This window comes from Silene latifolia, chromosome 11 (genome assembly GCF_048544455.1).
Source record: "Silene latifolia isolate original U9 population chromosome 11, ASM4854445v1, whole genome shotgun sequence".
Classification (NCBI taxonomy): Eukaryota; Viridiplantae; Streptophyta; class Magnoliopsida; order Caryophyllales; family Caryophyllaceae; genus Silene; species Silene latifolia.
In genome coordinates this window covers 40,393,247-40,412,990 of record NC_133536.1, presented here as the reverse complement: position 1 = coordinate 40,412,990, position 19,744 = coordinate 40,393,247, and the positions used below count along the sequence as shown (strand labels likewise).

At 36.2% G+C, this 19,744-nt stretch overlaps 1 long non-coding RNA gene across 1 annotated transcript; it reads right to left on the bottom strand.

The window, feature by feature from the left end:
* Positions 1–18,420: 18,420 nt before the first annotated feature.
* LOC141614806 (uncharacterized) lies at positions 18,421–19,463 on the bottom strand. The gene is made up of 2 exons (XR_012529384.1): positions 19,229–19,463; positions 18,421–18,996 (listed from the first exon to the last, which is right to left on the bottom strand). It is a non-coding gene; the product is annotated as an uncharacterized LOC141614806 (long non-coding RNA).
* Positions 19,464–19,744: the final 281 nt, after the last annotated feature.

Here is a 19,744-nt window from a genome sequence, read left to right as displayed (position 1 = left end):
GCTGGGATGATGGGTCATAGGCCTGTAGACCAATTCAATCAAATAAGTGCATTTAGAAAACATTCACACACACAAAATGAAAAGAAATTGCATCTGGAAATGCTTTAGACAATGGAAGTCAAACCGGTGCACTGAGGAATGTCTATTACATTATGTGTACATTATTGATATAGACCAATGTCAGAGATAATTATTCTATGAATACACATACGAACAAACTACAACGTCAGCTCCAATAAAGTAGCAAAGTATATAGTGGCGAGAAAAAAGTCGGGCAAGGGCGGCCTCTCAACAATGAAAAAACTGAAAGTTTTAGAAAGTATTGGATCTTTTTTCCTAGTTTGTTCCATTGCATCATTACCTAGCACTTCTAAACTCTAAATACCGGTTTCTCTTCTAATGATCATTTCCTTAACAATAAGCATAATAAGAATCGTAATTTGGTACTCCTATGAAAATAAAAATTGTGGCTCTTCTAGTGCAGTTTGCAAGATACACTTCAGTTGACAGTATACAGTGGAGAGTAGTGCATGTGAATGAGCAATCTATGGGTTTACTGGTAAGTAGGGAGTAAATCTCTTCTGAAGCAGGTTTGCAAAATAAAACACTCAAGTCGAGATGATGTCCGATCTCTAGATTTTACCAATATATGTAAACGGGAACCGATGATGTTCAATTTATATTACATAAAATGGAATATACTAGTCTTATATCCTTCCTAAGTAACATAACGTATGTCACATTAATCCATTGGAGGACTAATAAATGGAGTAAAAATATGCGGTAAAAAGAATCAAAATGACTTTAAAATTACCTCAAATGGATCAGTAGTATGAGAGGTAACATATGCATCCCATTCATTCGTTTTATTATGCCCACATGTTGATAAAACAATTCTAAGCAAGTTTGATATGTTCTTAACATAATTCTTAACTTTAAAATAAAATACCCACTTGTTGAAAGGAACTACCAGTAAGTTAAAATTTCACTGCGTCATGGTTGTATTTTCGCTTAGCATTATATTTGTAATTGATTAGCGGAGACTAGTTCATGACCTCGAGTAGTACACAATCAAAACAAAAAGTGTGTGTGAATACGGTGATTTAGGGCAAGTGGGTACATATAACAATGATTACCTGTAAATTCAATCAGTAATATAACGATGAATAGGCGTGAAGAGGAGAAAATAGCGAAGTACTCATACACACTAATCATAAAATAAAACGGATCGAGAAATACATAAAAGAATCAAGGGCGTACCAGAGTTGACGCGTGCAGCGACGGACTGGGTGGAAGCGTAGTGATCGACAAGTAGGTAGATAAGCGGTCGTAGTGGCGTTACTAATTACGGGGACTAAGGGTGATTGATTGCAATCAAGGAGAGAACTGAGAAGGAGAGCGGTGGTGCTGACCTAGAGCGATGATGCTAACGAGGGGCGGTGGTGTGGCGTTGGGGCACGATGAAGGAGAGTGCGGTGGTGAACTGATTATGAGAGACGATTGTGCCAGTTATGGTTAAGGTTTGTTTGATCGAATAAGAGAGACACACAGTGACACAGAGTTGCGAATTTCAATTTTGATCAAAAAAAGGATGACGGTTCAATGACTTAACCGTCGTGTATATATAATAAAGAGGACGGTTCAATGACTTAACCGTCTTGAATTTATTTAAGAGGACGGTCAAATTGACCAACCGTGCTTGTTGCTTTTTAAAAGAGGACGGGTATTTTTATTAACCGTGCTACATATGTGATTACTAAAGGCGCCAATATTAATTGGTTGATGTAAGACGGTTCCGTTCTCAACCGTACTCTAAGGGGCGTCCTCTTTGCTTAAAATTGTAGTAGTGCGCGCAACGAGTATATAAAATATAAAGCACTCTTGACATCATCAAAACATAAACATAATATCTATATGGTTCAACAAATTCCCCTTTTTTGATGATGGCAAGTCTCCAAAAATTGTGACTAAGTATGTAGTTCCTTCTCAATATAATACCGTCATCTTTATAGATAAAGATCAACGCAAGATCAAACAATTATATAGAAAGTATAGCATGTAAGAACCTTAAGAGATTAAAGGTTCTGACAAGGAGCAAGCTTAGGCAAATACTAAATCATGGTCATTTCTTCCCCCTCTTGACATCATTGAAAAGAAGAGAACAGACATAAAACGACTAGAATGATATCAACCGAGGCAATAAATATTAATCAAAGCACATATTATAGTATAAGAACGAATTCAACATAAGAAAGCTCTAAATATAGAGTGTGTAATACAAACCAAGTTGAGTATAGATTTTGTAAGGGAGAAGGAAAATAGTCTCTCACCAAACTACGACCTACAAAAGCATGCATGCAATCTAACATGATAGATATCTCTAGTAACCGTACATATACACTCCAACCAAGCGAGGTCCAAAATACATGCCGAGGACTTACAAAGTAATGTGAGGTGAGGTAATTGGGTAAGAAGGGGCAAAATAATTTGGATATGTGGAGGTAAAAGGCAAGCTAGCACCGATTAGAACCAAAAGTAACCATAGTCCACTTTCCAACCCAACATAACAGATGATGCACCATGCCAAGTATGGCACAAAATCACTCACATCAACAAGTACTTCTCCTCATGTAATATGGAAATGAATAAGAATAGGAGTAATAAGAGATTTTTGCCTTTCCATCTTTTATAGTATCATTTTTCTCTTTTTTTTTGTATTTTTCTCATTTGTATTTTGTTGTTGTTTCATTCCATCTTTTTCTTCTTCCTTCCAATATCCATCACAAAAGCAACAAACTTACCAACAAGACTAGCTTGACAAGGGTAGGCCATATGGAATGTAGTAGAATAAATAGGTCAAAACAAGGTAAATTTGGCTAATGTGAGGTTAGTAGGTAAAACGTAAAGGAAGAGTCGCCTCTCCACATGTGTCACCACCACAAACCGAGTGTATACATGCAATAAGAGACAATTTTCATGCTTATGCAATTTGATGTTACATGCCATGTAAGGAGTACTACTCACATCCTAAATAAAACCAATCATGAATGTCATTGGTTTATGAAGCTCTAAACCTTAGAATGTATATGTGAATAAAAAAATATGGTTTGTATACAATACAAAATATAACAGACTAGCAAATGGAATATTCTCATAAGATAATAAAATACTATACATGAATATACTTGCAACAGAAAATACGAACACAGTCATACAATCTCGTCAAATCTAGTCAGTCATACGGGAAATAAAATATTTATGACAAGTTTAGTTGCCACCAATTAAACCAATTTTCAACCGTAAAATCTCAAAACGTTCTCTAGCCAATGTTTTCGTAAAAATGTCAGCCCATTATTTTTCAGTACTACAAAATTCGAGTTTTATATTCCATTTCTCAACATGGTCACGTATAAAATGGTGTCTAATTTCGATGTGTTTGGTACGTGAGTGCTGTGCAGGGTTTTTAGAAATAATAATAGCACTCGTATTATCACACAAAATAGGAATACAACCTACATCAACACCATAATCACATAATTGTTGCTTAAGCCATAATAATTGAGTGCATACCAGTCCTGCTTCAATATATTCGGCTTCTGCTGTAGAAAGGGCAACTGAATTCTCCTTCTTTGAACCCCACGTAATAATGCAAGGTCCAACAAATGTGGCAACACCTGACGTGCTTTTCCTGTCTAGAGAACATCATGCGTAGTCGGCATCAGAATAACCGACCAAGTCGAAATTACACTCCATTGGATACCATAAATAAAGCTTAGCCGTTCCAATTAAGTATCGCAAAATCCTTTTTACGGCCATCATATGTGACTCTTTGGGAGATGATTGATATCTCGCACAAACGCATACGCTAAACATGATATCTGGTCGACTTGTAGTTAAATATAGTAACGACCCTATCATCCCACGGTAAGTTGTTTCATCAACAGGTTTACCGTCTTCATCTAAAGTGAACTTTTTATCTGCAACCATCGGAGTAGGCATAGCATGAGAATTTTCCATACCGAACTTTCGAATCAATTCCTTCATATATTTTTTGTTGATGGATTTTAATGCCTTATTCGGTTTGTTGAATTTGCAGACCTAGAAAGAATTTCAATTCTCCCATCATGCTCATCTTAAATTCAGAATTCATCAACTCCGAAAAATATTTGCACAAGCTGCGGTTGGTTGATCCAAATATGATATCATCAACGTAGATTGGAAACACCAAAAGGTCGGTACCCTCGGATTTTAGAAATAGGGTTTTATCAACAGATCCTCTACTGAATCCACTGTCAAGTAGAAACTTTGATAATTTGTCATACCACGCCCTTGGTGCTTGTTTTAATCCATATAGGGCTTTATCTAATTTAAAGACATGGTCTTCAAATTTGCTATTCTTAAATCCAGGGGTTGTTCTACGAAGACTTCTTCCTGTAGATACCCATTTAGAAATGCTGTCTTGACGTCCATCTGGAAGAGTTTCATTCCTTTATGTGCTGCGAATGCTATCAGAAGTCTAATAGCTTCAAGACGAGCAACAAGTGCGAAGGTCTCGTCATAATCTATTCCTTCTTGTTGATTATAACCTTAGACCATCAATCTTGCTTTATTTCGAACAATGATTTCGGCATCATCTAGTTTATTTCTAAATACCCATCTTGTTCCAATAACAAATCGATCCTTGGGTCTAGGAACTAAGTGCCAAACTTTATTCCGTTCGAACTGTTGAAGCTCTTCTTGCATAGCTATTATCCAATCTGATTCTGTAAGAGCTTCATTGATATTTGTTGGTTCGATCATGGATATGAATGAGTAGAATGAGCAAAAATAATTTAAGAATCATCTCGTTTGAATACCCTTCTTAATATTCCCTAGAATCCAATCCAGGTATTGTAGTAGAGCCGTTTATAACTTCGGACTCTGTACCTTGATTTGGATTCAGTGTTATAGTAACATCACCTATAACATTAGATTGGGAATCCTTATTTTGAGTCAATGTTATAGTATCATCAACTATAACTTTGATTTTCTCCTTTTTATCCTTTGAAGAGTGATCAAGTTCATCACTTATTCCTTCAATTTCATTGTCCTCCAATTCTAACTCTGGGGGATCGTCTCTAGAAAGACGAAAGTCAGGTTCGTCCAAGTCTTCTTCCTCATCCTATAAAGGCTTATCAAACACGTTATCTTCATCAAAAATAACGTGAACACTTTCTTCAATATAGAGAGTTCTCTTGTTGAAGACTTTGTAAGCCTTGCTATGATCCGAGTATCCTATGAAAATCGCCTCATCACTCCTAGGGTCGAATTTGCTTAACCTATTTTTACCATTATTGTGAACAAAACACTTACTCCCAAAACAACGAAGATGGGAGATGTTAGGTTTACGACCTCTTAGGAGTTCATAGGAGGTTTTCTTAAGAATAGGTCTAATCATAGCACGATTATGGATATAACAAGAAGTACTAATGGCTTCAGCCCAAAAGTTACGAGGTAAACCACTACATAAAAGCATTGTACGAGCCATATCTTCTAATGTTCTATTCATACGTTCAATGACACCGTTCTGTTGTGGAGTTCTTGGTGCGGAAAAGTTATGTCCTACACCATTAACTCTACAATATTTTATGAAGGCTTCATTATCAAATTCAGTGCCATGATCCGTACGAATAGACACAAGGTTAGTCTTATATTTATTTTGAACAAGTTTCATAAGACAATCAAATTCATCAAATGTTTTATCTTTTGAATGAAGAAAGATAGGCCATATATACCTTGAGTAGTCATCTATGAGGTTTGAACGATGATCTCACATGTTTGCATCTAGCACACGTGTCACACATTCTTTCTTGGTCGAACTTGATCTCAGGTAACCCTTCAACCAAGTCCCACTTCATGAGTTTGTTCAAGGTTAGTGAGCTAATGTGGCCAAACCGTTTGTGCCACAAACAGAGATCATCAAGAGTAACTTTCATGCACATAAAAGAGTTAGTAGGCACATCATTTAAATCTATCATATACACATTCCTTTTCCTATGGCCCTCAAGAATAACATTACTAGTTCCTTCAATGATAATGCGACAACCATCAGTATGAAAAACAACTTTGTTACCTTTGTCGCATAGTTGAGATATGCTAAGCAAATTGTGCTTGAGACCATCAACTAAATAAACATCACTAATTGCGTGTGACTTAGAAATTCCAACTTTGCCAACACCAATCACTTTTCCCTTCTTGTTATCCCTAAACATCACCTTTCCTCCGTTGAACGGTCTGAGTGAAAGAAATAGATTCTTATCTCCGGTCATGTGTCTTGAGCAACCACTGTCAAGATACCATTGATTGTTTTCTTTCACTATTACCTGCAGAAAGGATTAGATACAGTTTTTAGGTACTCAAGCTAAGTTGGGTCCCTTATGATTAGTTACTCTATATATTAGATCCTTTCGCACCCATACTTGTCTAATGATCGTCTTTTTAAACCTTGAGTAGTTTTGCTTAGGAGGAGTTCTAGGTTTAGGGTTTTCTCTTGGTCTAGGGGTTTCTCTAGGTCTAGGAGTTTCTCTAGGTCTAACATGACTGTATTACTTGTGATTAGGCTTGCTTTGTTTAGATCGATAAGGAGTTTGTGAAGTGCTAGGTTTCTTGGTATGGTCAAACGCCATGTCATAGAACCAACGAAAGTTGTTATTTCTTTGTTCGTTAGGTTCATATATAGGGGATTCATCATGCTCGACTGTTGTATTAACCATTCTAGCATGGTCGGTATTTTTCCGTTTATCATGCGCTCTTTTGACACAATTGTCTTGGATGTGACCCGTATGACCACAGTAATTGCAAATCAGATATTCAGGAAGATCAACATATGTCCTTTTTCTGAAATCAAAATCCGAAGATGTTGATTTGCATTTAGAGTGATCTCTACGGCTGTAGCACTCATGTCCTAACCCCATCTTCCTATCATTATCAGATTGTTCGGTTAGGAAGTTTAGGACTTTTGTTCTACCTTCCCACTTATCATGGACTTTTCTAGCATGTAAGAGTAAGTCCTTTAGGGTTTTTATTTCTTCTAGACATTTCGTGTGATCTACATCATTATCCTTCTTGAAATTGTCACAAAAGTCTTGGAACCTTTTGTTAAGAATGAATACAATATCTGAATGCTGTTTCTTAACATTGACCATATCAGTTTTAGATTCTTTCAATTGCTTTGAGAGAGAATCAATTTTTTTTTTGTTCTAACATCACTGCCTCATCAGATGTGATTTTAGTTACAAGAAGTTCCTTGGCTTTTCTAGGTTCTAAAGTTATAGCTTCATTAGCTATAACTTTGGCTTGTAGATGCTTAACGTTGAGTTTCAGATTTGAGGTTATAGCTTCATTAGCTATAACTTTAGACTCAAGATCCTTTTTCTCAGCGTTTACTATTTCTAAAGTTGTAGCAACATTAGCTGTAACTTTAGATTTCAGCCAGCTTTTTAGCTTTTGCTTTTAGAATCTGATTCTCTTCAGCAATATCAAGAATCTGTTCTTTCAGATCCTTTAGTTCCATATCCTGTTCATGACATTTATCAAGGGAATGTTCGAAGTATTCAATCAAGGCATTTCTAGATAGTTTCTTAACTCCTTTCTTAAGTTCAAGATAACTTACCTCATCATCGTCATCTTCATCTGATTGTCCTAGAAAGCAATAATCTGAGCTAGAGTCCAAGCTATCATTATCAATGTCAGAAAATAGGTCAAGTCTGATGCTACTTAAACAAAGATGAGCAACTTCTTCATCTTCTTACTCCTCATCATATTCCGTGTCGAGATCTCCCCAACATGACGCCAACATGACTTGCTTGAATTCTTTCTTTGTCTTTTCTCTTTGAGCCTTGTCCTTAATTTTCTTCCAAGTGGGACAATCCTTAATCATGTGATCAGATTCTCCACACTTGAAGCAACCTCTGTTAGTAAATGACGATTTTGATTCTGTTGCTTTCTTGTTAAAGGACTTGTTGTTGTTAGAAGTAGACTTTGTTTGCTTGTTTCGAAAGATCCTATTTTTAATACGACGAGCAAACAATACGGTCGGTCTCATCCTCTATGTCGGAGCTGACATCCTCGCTTTTCAAGGCCATGTTCTTACCTCTACTCAGTTCTGCTTCATCAGCATTTAGAGTGATTCGTGGGCCATGAGAGCACCAATGAGTTCTTGGTAGGATAGGTTTTAAAGATCTCGCGATTCCTCCATTGCTGTGACCTTGGCACGCCATTTTTTAGTTAGGCTCCTAAGAACCTTCCTTGCAATGTCCTCGGTACTGAACTTCCTTCCTAGGTTTTTCAATTCGTTTATGATACTTGAAAACCGTGCAGACATGCTATCCAGGGACTCATTAGGCTCCATATTGAATAGCTCATATTTCTGCAATAACAGATCTATACGGTGCTTCCTAACAATGGAAGTACCTTCATAAGCTAGTTCAAGATCATCCCATATCTCCTTGGCCGTTGTACACGAAGAGAACCGATCGAACTCAGTAGAGGTCATGCCGTTTTGCAATAGACTTATTGCTTTAGAGTTCTTTTCGGCTTTCTTGTAGTCGGCCTCGACATAGTCGTCTTCCTTCTTCTCATAGGTAGTGCCTTCAGCGGATGCAACTAGAATTTTGTGCGGTCCGTTTTGGATAATCCTCCAACACTCTCAATCATGACCTTTCACATAGTGAGTCATCATGTTTTTCCATAACCCATAATTCTTCCTATCAAAGACAAGACACTTGAGGTATTTGAAATCCATTTATCACATGATAGGCAGCGGAATATAAAACGATAAGATAAATAAGAAAAAGATAGATCAGCCTCTTTGCGGTTAGGCAACCAAGAGCACGAGGCTCTGATACCAATTGAAGAGTCTATGGATCCAAAATACTCAAGAGGGGGGGGGGGGTAGTTGAGGATTTAAAACTTTTAAAACTTTTTCGATTATATGAATATAATTAATTACTTAAAGTTTATTGATTAAACTTTAACTAATTAATTAATGATCAAGTAAGAACAAAGTAAACGAACGAACGAAAGAGAAGGAGACACACGGTTTTTGAAGTAGTTCAGTTTCACAAATCGAAACCTACGTCCACTATTCTCGATTAATAAATTAATTACCTTTCTACGGATTACAAATTTACTAATCCAACTCGTACAACTAACTCTAGCTGTAACTCAATGAGTACCGTTAAATACTCGAGTGACTAACTTACGCTAATAAGAAAGTACTAATGATTCTTGCAAAGGTTCACGTTAATGAACAAGTAAGAAATCTATTGAGCACTATTATCTTATAATGATAACAATAAAAACGAATGCACAAGTTTATAAATCACACGACTTTTTTCGAAAAATATCAAAACGGTTTTTGCTCTAAAACACGGTTTTTGCTTTTTGAAAATATATGAAAGTTATGCTCAAAGGTCTTAACTTTTAATGATGTAAAGAATGGAGTATTTATAGTAAAAGAGGAGCAAGGGTTTTGGTTTATTAAAAATCCTAAGTGCCGTGTGGAAGCCTTGTAAAGTAAGAAGGAATTAGGTTAAATCTTCCTTAATTCTTCTCCAAGACTTGCCTTAATAAATAATATCTTCCTATCTTAACAACTCACCAATATCTTGGAGTTAGGAAAGATGATATAAGGAGATAAAAAATCTCTATCAAATATTATCCTAATACCTTAACCCTTATCCAAGCAAAGGCTTATTGTGCAAGAAATAAATTACTATTCACGTTTTACTTTTCACAGCACTATTCACGGCACTGTTCACACAGCACTATTCATCCCTAATATTTTTATAAGATAGAAAGGAGTAAATCAAATAATAAAGAGATAACAAATCTCTAATCAAATATTAATTTAAAGATTTACTCAAACTTTTCCTTCTATCTTTGCAAAAATAATATCTTATAAGTTAGGAAAGAATAAATCAAAATAATATAAAAGATATATTAAATCTCTAATCAAATATTATAAAGATTTACATAAAACCCTAACTTGTACAAAGAGTAACCGTGTATGAGAAAGAAATGACTCATAAGCCCAATCCTCTTTCACGAAAACCCTAGGTAAGATAAATTAGGTTTAGGGTTTTTTAGAGTATGTAGAAACTAGAAACCCTAATTAGCAAGATGCCTCAACTCATAAGTTGATTCAATCATAATTACTAATTATAAGCTCATAGTAAAACCATACTCAATATTAAAATAAGCTCCCTTGTAAAATAAATACTTTTTACTAAAACATTTAAAACGATTTTCCAAAAACAATTTAAAAACTATTTTGTCGTGTGTTTTATAAACTTCACATCTCAATGTTATACTAGAAGAGCTATAACATTGAACTCTTATATAAGTAATGTTATAGCTGTGAGGCTATAACTTTATCAATGTAAGAAGTCCATTCTTACATTACCATTACGAGATAATCACCTACGCTATTCTAATCTTCTTTAGGAGATCTTCGAGTGTAGGCTACTTCATTATTCAAGCTTGATCAATCGTTAGATGAGCTTTATCTTCTCATGACGCTTGAATAACTATTTCACTATCTTGTAATATATTGATCCGTGATTGAGGGCTTGATCACAATATGTTCTTGTATACTTCCATCACAATTCTTTAATGCTTGCGATTAGTAAGTCCAATCTAAAAGACTAAACAAACAATTACGCGCAACGAGTATATAGAATATAAAGCACTCTTGACATCATCAAAACATAAACATATATATATATCTATATGGTTCAACAAAAATAAACTTTAAATAATTAATTATATTCATATAATTGAAAAAGTAGTAAAAGTTTTAAATCCTCAATTCACCCCCCCCCCCCTCTTGAGTATTTTGGATCGTTAAACTCTTCGGTATCCATCGTAAAAGCACTACGTAGGTGGGCACAATCCCATCTTTTTAGCAGTTTCTGAAACTATTTTCCTGTTTAAGGCCTTTGTCAATGAGCCGGCGATATTACTTTCCGACCTCACATAATCTAAAGAAATAACACCAAACTTGATCAAGTTACAAACTATATTATGCCTTAGGCGTATATGCCTACTCTTGCCATTATAAGCCTTATTCTTGGCTACATGAATGGCAGATTGCGAGTCACAATGTAGCGGCATGGATGGCACGGGCTTTGGCCAAAGAGGAATGTCCGCTACCAAACTTCTCAATCATTCTGCTTCTCGACCAGCCAATTCGAGAGCTATAAATTCCGATTCGATTGTAGATCTCGCAATACACGTTTGCTTGGATGATCTTCAAGATACAGCTGCTCCTGCTAAAGTAAAAACATAACCACTGGTAGGGTGAATATCCTTACTCTCCGAGATCCAGTTAGCATCACAATATCCCTCCAAAACTGGAGGATAACCACAATAAGATAACCCAAAATCAGTTGTACCTTTATAGATACCTCATTTCTGCACCCCTCGACAAACACCCAATGATGATTGGACCGCATGTTTGATATACTGAACGATTTATGATAGTTTGTAAGTTTATCGTCAAGTGATAGCTCAAATACTTATGTCTACCCCTTGGTTGTCATCTACGCACCGATACGGTCGTTTTGATAGTAATTAGAGTTCATTTGGAGTCCGGGTCAAAAACCGCTTCATTTTCTAATAAACCGTTTTAAAATGCCGAGTCGGAATGTTCTAGAATGTTCCAGATATTTATTCTGTAAAAATCAATTTTATATCTTTTGGTTAAAATATATCCCAAAATTTTATGATAAAGAATAAGGAAGTTGAGATCTACCGCAATTCCCTAAAAGAAACGCGGAAAATCTTTCTTTCGCAGGAGGAAACCTCTGGGGAAAGGACACAGCACCTGCTGCGCCTCTTCCCCAGCCCTTTTCTGCTTATTTTCAAATCTTTTCGAGATTTGTTTCCAAAGTTTTACCGTAACCCCAAGTCCTCCGTGTGATTAGTATAAATAGGGACCTTCGTTCCTCATATTTCTCACGCGAGTGTCCGCCCTTCTCTTCTCCCTTTGCATTCTAAGACCGTGCTCTAAGCTTATTGACGTCTATGTACTTGCTCTACGCGACCACGTAAGCTCGGATCTTTTGAGTACCAGTCACATTGCAGGACAGACCAATTTGACCAACTCCACCTCAATTAATCAATTAACTTTTTTTTAATCCTCTTACGAGGGCACTTTCTTCATACATTCGAGTCGAGCAATCACTAAACGTTAACTTAGTTAATCTCGTTTCGTCAAACACGTAAGTCTGAGGATGTAAATCACATCTTTTATTATTGTATTTTACTTTTGTACTAATTATTGTAAGATTTACGTCAAAAATATGTTTAAAACCGATTTATAAAACCCTTTATTAAAACCTTTTTTTACGAATTAATCGAAGACAGACGTCGAGAAGAAACGTAGCAACGGTTGCGCCTCTTCGAAGAGTCGCAGCACCTGCTGCGCTTCTTCCAGAGGCTGCCGTAGTTCCTGCCTTTCTTCTTCTTCCTTTGTTCTCTGTTAATTCGTCTCTTTTGTTTCGTCTCTTCTTATTTTCTTCTTATTTCATTCGTATAAAATAATTTTATTTCATTCTTAATAATTTATCACTTTAAATCCGACCTAAATGCCTTATAATCAATATTTGCGAGTTTTCGTCATTAAATCAAACCCGTGTTTTAGAGATTCGATTCGTTCATATCAAGTCTCCGGAACTCAACTTTTGTACATCTTTTCATCTGTTTATCACGACCTTTCATATTGTTTCCATCTTCCTAGTTTAACCGGATTCATTTTAATTAACTATAACTTGTTTATTATTTATAATTAGTCTTAATCCGTTTTAACTTGTGTTTTTAATAAAGGGTTTTATAAATCGGTTTCAATAAAGGGTTTTATAAATCAACCCTTTATGAATATTTGACTCGGAAGATGGAACCCTTTATAAAACCCTTTATTAAAACCCTTTATGAAAATTTAAACCCTTTATGAATATTTGACTCGGAATATGGAACAAACGAACATTAACAATCTGCAGTTCTGACTTCACAGCCAGAATTCACCTCAGGAACAGACGCAGTGACCACAACGCCTCTTCCAAGGGACGCAGCATTGCTGCGGCTGTTCCGGGTTGGGTTCTGTCTCTGAACATCCGTTCTTGCTCTGACCTAATTCGTTAGTTTACGTATTAATCAACTATTATCGTATTATCACCCTTAATCTGTCCGTATTTTCTAACCTAATTTATTTTCTTCTTTTTCTCAAATTATCCATCTTAAATGTATTTTTGACGTAAATCAATTAATCCGTTGTAATTATTGTAATTTTAATTATCGCAATTTATTTATTATTGTATTTATTATGGATGGTTTATTTACTTGTTTTCACATATAATTAATCTAAACCCCTACTTCGACTTAATGAGTGCTAAATTACTTATTCATCGACTTAATCTAATTCACATGCTAGGATTAATCTACTGGATGTTGCATTGCATGCATATAATCGACAACATATCGAGTATTAATAATTTCCCTAATCATTAGTAGAGGCCGCTATCGAGGCGGGCGGGATTAGGTGTTCGATTAAAGAGCTTCCTAATACGTACCCTCACCCCTTTCTCCAGATCTCTGTGAACATCCGTGTTCATTGGCATCCACGAGAGTAATTCTAGACATAGAATGCTAAGGGTAACAAGTTCTTAGTGTTCATGTCAGTACTTTGTGTCTTGACATGACGCGAGGTATTCGAACGGTTCCAATTTCCCTTAAAAATTGGTGGCGAATCCACAAATGCAAACGCTTGTTCCCAAGCACCCCTGTGGGCCCATGTCCACAACCTTTAAGATATTTAAGCAAACAAACTAATGCACTCCAACGATCATGACCGGGATTATGAGTATATTTACTCAATCTCCCAACAGAATATGCAATATCAGGACGAGATGAACACATAAGATACATAACACTACCAAGAATCTTAGCATAACCAGCTTGATCCATACTTTCAGATAGATTCTTTTTTAAGTGCACACTAGCATCAAAAGATGTTCTAGCAGGCTCAACATCAAAATAACCAAACTTCTTTAAAATTTTCTCAACATAGTGAGCTTGACTAAGACAATAACCTTTACTAGTCTTTAAAACTCTTAGACCAAGAATGACATCAACCTCGCCCATGTCTTTCATTTCAAAAGAAGTTTTAAGCATGTTTTTAGTAGAATCAATAACATCTAATGAAGTGCCAAAGATAAGTAAATCATCCACATAAAGTGTTATAATAACACTACCGCTAGCATTAGATTTCACATAGATACATGTATCAGCATCACTAGCTCTAAAACCAAGAGAAACAATCACACTATGAAACTTTTCATACCATTGTTTCGGTGCCTACTTAAGTCCATACAAAGATTTAACAAGTTTACAAACTTTATGTTCTTGACAAGGCACTATAAAACCATCCGGTTGATCCATATAAATCTCTTCATCAAGATCACCATTTAAAAACGTAGTTTTCACATCCATCTGATGAACAAGAAAGTTATACATGGAAGCAATAGCAAGCATCACTCTAATGGAAGCAATCTTAGTGACTGGGGAATAGTTGTCAAAATAGTCTAAACTAGACTTTTGGGTGAAACCCTTAGCCACAAACCTGGCTTTAAATTTATCAATAGTCCTATCAGTTTTGAGTTTCTTCCTAAACACCCATTTACACCCTATAGGCTTACAACCACGAGGCAAGTCAACAATCTCCCAAGTATGATTAGACATAATGTACTCAATCTCACTATCAATAGCCTCTTTCCACAAAGAAGCATCAACTTATCTCATAGCCTCATCATAGGTCTTAGGATCCTCCTCCACAATATACATGTGAACCGACTCATTATCTAGATATCTACCATCCTCCTCCATAAGAAAATCAGTCCCAAAAGTTTTCTCAACTCTAGGTCTCTTACTCCTTCTCGGTTCTATTGGTGGTTCACTAGGTGTGTCAACAAGGGTTGGGGAGCAACCATCATTATCCTCATGGGAAGAATCATCAAAGGTCAAGTCCTGCCCTAAAGAAGGTTTCAAAGAAAAAAGATCCTCAAAGAATACAGCATCTCTAGATTCAATAATATTACCATAAAAACCCGAACTCGCATCTTTGGTCATGAACCTATAGGCTGCACTATTAGAAGCATAACCCACAAAAATTGAGTCAATGGTTTTAGGTCCTATTTTGTCTCTTTTAAAAGCAGGTAAGGCAACTTTGGCCAGACATCCCCAAACCTTTAGAAACCTCAAATTAGGTGGATAACCCTTCCAAATCTCATAAGGTGTCACATCAAGTTTCTTATGAGGTACACAGTTTAAAACATGACAGACAGATAGGATAGCTTCCCTCCACATAAAATCAGATAACCCAGAAGATAGTAACATACCATTCATCATATCCTTTAATGTTCTATTTTTCCTCTCGGCTACACCATTTTGTTCGGGGGTATAAGGGGCTGAAAACTCATGTATAATACCATTTTTCTGACAAAAATCCACCAAAAAATCAGATTTGTATTCTCCTCCATGATCAGACCTTACACGCTTAATCTTCCTATCATGTTGGTTTTCAACCTCAGCCTTATAAATAATAAACATATCCTCAGCCTCATTTTTATTCCTTAACAAATAAACCTTAGTATATCTCGAACAATAATCCACAAAGGTTACATAATATCTTTTACCTCCCTTACTTTCACAATTTTTATAATCAGCCAAGTCGGTGTGAATAAGTTCTAACAATTCAGTTTGCCTTTTGGTCACTTCCTTAATAGGTTTCTTAGAGTGCTTTGGTTCCACGCATACTTGACATTTATCTATGTCATAAGAAATCAGATTAGGCAACAAGTTCATTGTTTTCATGCATTTAATGGATTTAGTGTTAACATGTCCAAGTCTAGAATGCCAAATATCAATGTACTCAACGATATAAGCAGAAGAAGTAGATGCATTCATTTCAACATCAAGAACAAACAGACCACCATTACAAAAACCTTTGCCAACAAACTGACCATTCTTAGACATGACTAACTTATCAGACTAAAAAGTAAGTTTAAGACCAGCCTTATTAAGTAAAGCACCAGAGATTAAATTTCTACGCATATCAGGCACATAGAGCACATTTTCAAGAGCTAAAACTTTTGCAGTGAGTTTGGTGCACCTTGCCAATGCCGAGGACTGGAACCTTGCTGGAGTTGCCAACATACACTACCTCTTTCTCATCAACATCTTTGAGCTCCTTGTAAAGATCCTTGTTGGTGCAAATATGGCGTGTAGCTCCTGTGTCAACAATCCATTCCACCAAGCTTCCAACCAGATTAATTTCGGAATCCATTGCAGCAATTATATCGTCACCCTCACTTGAGCCTTCGACAACATTAGCTTGTGGCTTCTTGGATTTGTAATTTTTGTAGCCACCACGTTGATTGTTGTCTTTCTTTTGGAATTTTCCACCATGTGTATTATTGCGATTTCCTTGATTTTTTTGTCTTTCTTCATAAGCTTTCTTGGCCTTGTACTTGAAAGCGGGATGACCAGGCTTGTCACACCACCAGCAATTTCCTGTCATTGTCTTTATTGATTTATCAGAATTTTGTGGTTTGTTGTATTGATCATAGCTCCTCTTGTTTGTACCTGTATTCCTGTATTCAACAACATTAGCCTTAACGGTGTTAGTAGCATTAGTCCTGGCACGATCCTGGCTCCTTGTGGCATCCTCAATTTTGATATGACCAATCAACTCCTGCAACTTCATATCCTACTTCTTATGCCTCAGATGTTTCTTATACTCATCCCAACCAGGAGAAGATAATTTCTCAATCAGAAAATTAGCCTGCATATACTCGCACAACACCATCCCTTAACCAATAATTTCAGAAACCATATTTTCATACTCATGTATTTGATCCATTATAGGTTTACCATCTGTAATATGAAATTTTAACCATCTTGCTACTGCATATTTCTTAGTACCGAAATCATCAGTACCATACTTAGTTTCCAAAGCATCCCAAATTCCTTTAGCGGTCTTAGTTTTGCAGTAAATGTCAAACAGATTATCAATCATGTAGTGTAACATGACGCCTCTAACAGTGTTATTGTCTTTTGCAAATTTGGGATCAGGTTTGACAATATCAGATGAACTAGACTCTTTAGTGGATTGTGTGGACTGTGATTCTTGAAATAACACATATTCAATCTTATATTACGAGAAATAAAATAGAATTTTTTTCTGACCATCTCCTATAATTTTTTCCATTTAAAAGCTCCATCTTACTAAGGCCAGGGACGATTTTGTGTGGCATTGTGAAATGGTTGACAGGGGCATTAGGAGTTACCGTAACAATTTCTCGATTGATATTGGAATCGTCAGAATTTCCGGATGGGTTTGTCATTGTTTAAAAACAAACAAAACAGTAATGTATAACAAAGATCAGAAAGTTCTATAACTGATTTAGATTGAAATAAATATGAACTTAGCTGATCAGAAATACCCTTAATTGAGACGTCGTGTAAGACACTGCCCTAAATCAGTTAGACCCCGACACAGGTGCTCCTTGGGTTCCGCGGCCACCGATTTCAGGGTTAACCTCCTTCTGCACATTGTTGCACACCAAAGACGGAAGTGGGAACTGCTCTCAATATGACAAAATATTTAGAAGTGAAAAGAGAAGAAGAATGTCCTGTGATTGTTGTTGTGTCTGGAAACTGTGGAGAAAGAAGGTTTTTATAGCAAGCAAAAGGCTCCTCCAACAGTCAGAAAATCAATGGCATTGATTCTGAGATTAATGGCCATAAAATCGTGTAATGAATTCGGAATTGATTGTGTAATAAAATCTCAACAGCTAGAAAAAGTATCCGATGTAAAAAGTTCAAGCCAGTAGCAAAAAAGGGCCCCACCGCGCAGTGCACGGCACCGCGCACGTGTCACGAGACGAGCCGGACGGATGGCGGCGGCGGCGCGCGCGTAGGGAGACTATAATCTATCCCCTATAGTCTAGTTAACACTTGTTAACTCACCTTCATATATAAACATAACATTCCCCCACTATTCTTCCAATATGGGACAAATGTTATCATACTTAAAGTTTTGGAGCAACTAAAACTCCAACAACAATAATCTAAACATTTGTGTCGGGTTATATTGGGTCGGTTAATTCTGGTTGGGTTAACCTCCAGTTTTGAGTTTGGATGTCGGATTGAGCACAAGTCTAGTTATTCAAAAATATCGTGTTGTCAAGTGTCAAATACTCAAATGTAGCTATCAGTGCCGGAGTCAGGATTTCTGGTTAGGAGGGTGAAAAATCCGAACTGGGGTGAACTAATAATGTCATAAAGTAAAACGCCGAAAAATCGGACATTTTAACTAAGGAATTTGAAATTTTCAATGTCTAGCGGTGAACTAATAATGTCATGAACTATTGCTTTTTAACTAAATACTTCAATTTTATGTGGACGAAAATACATCTTACAATTACAAATCAGTGAGAATGAACAAGAAAGACAAGGATAAAGTGATTAAAATTTAGATATCAGGAAACAATTTATGTATAAGATTATTCTTCATACACTCCTCGTCTGGCGTTGGATGTTGTTTTCCTGTCAAAGCGTTTAAAATCTCCATATCCATCTTCCAAAGATGACGTTTTTCTTTACTCTTTTCGATTTCAATATCTACTTCAAGTCTCCTCTTCATAAGTTGAATTTCATTTTGTCTTGTAATTTGCATTGTATGTAATACATTGAAATCCCGGCTACGGAGAGATTCTAACGTTGTTGCTTCACCTTGGCGATTCTTTTTTGCTGCACTGTTACTCGTTGATTCACTAGCATCAGCATCACTAGGGTCTGTTTCAGGGTCGGATTTGCTAATTTCATTCACCCTCGATCTTTTTGAGCTTCCGTCACTTCGTAGACTTGCTTTCTCGTTTGAATTAGTCTCCATTTAAGCTGACAAAACATAAAAACTTGAGTCGATTCGAACAGGATTGAGGTCAATGAGGTGGATTTATATATTTAAGAGAACGTACAAATCCAAGTTGGATAAAACACAAAGTAGCAAAACCAAGCAGGACTAAAACCGTTTATATAAGTCTCAAGTCTCAACAGTTTGACTACCAACATTAAGCTAACTAAGTACTAAATGTTTAAAAGAAGAAATCAAAGTTAAGTAAACACATACCAGGACTACACACCTTGGTTCCGACAAATTGGACCGATGGGAACAATTGAGAGATCAGAGAAGCCTAAGATAGTAAGATGGGTATTGGTTGAGTGAATTTCAGATGGAAGAGTGATTTTGAGTTATTGGTTTCCTTACAAACAAGTAAACACATACCAGGACTACACCTTGGTTCGGATAAGTTTGGAGTTTTATTGGGAGCTTTGATGTTTTGAGGAATCGCAATTTTCGCGCTTCAATTTGGCTCTTTAGAAAATGGCGGGATTTCTAAAAGGTACTCTCCTTTTTAAAAAGAAAATGATTAGCAATTTTCGTAAGGAACTATTAAGGTAGAAACTCATGTCTCACATCGACAGTGTAAAGAGAGATTATCTTTATAAGTGCTAAAAATATAAAAAAACAATGCCTTTGATAAGTAGCTCTAAGAATACATTCGTGAGGGATTGACCCAAAGCGAATAATATCGTACTATTATGGATAGTGCACACCAACGCAACAGAGACCCAACATAAGGTA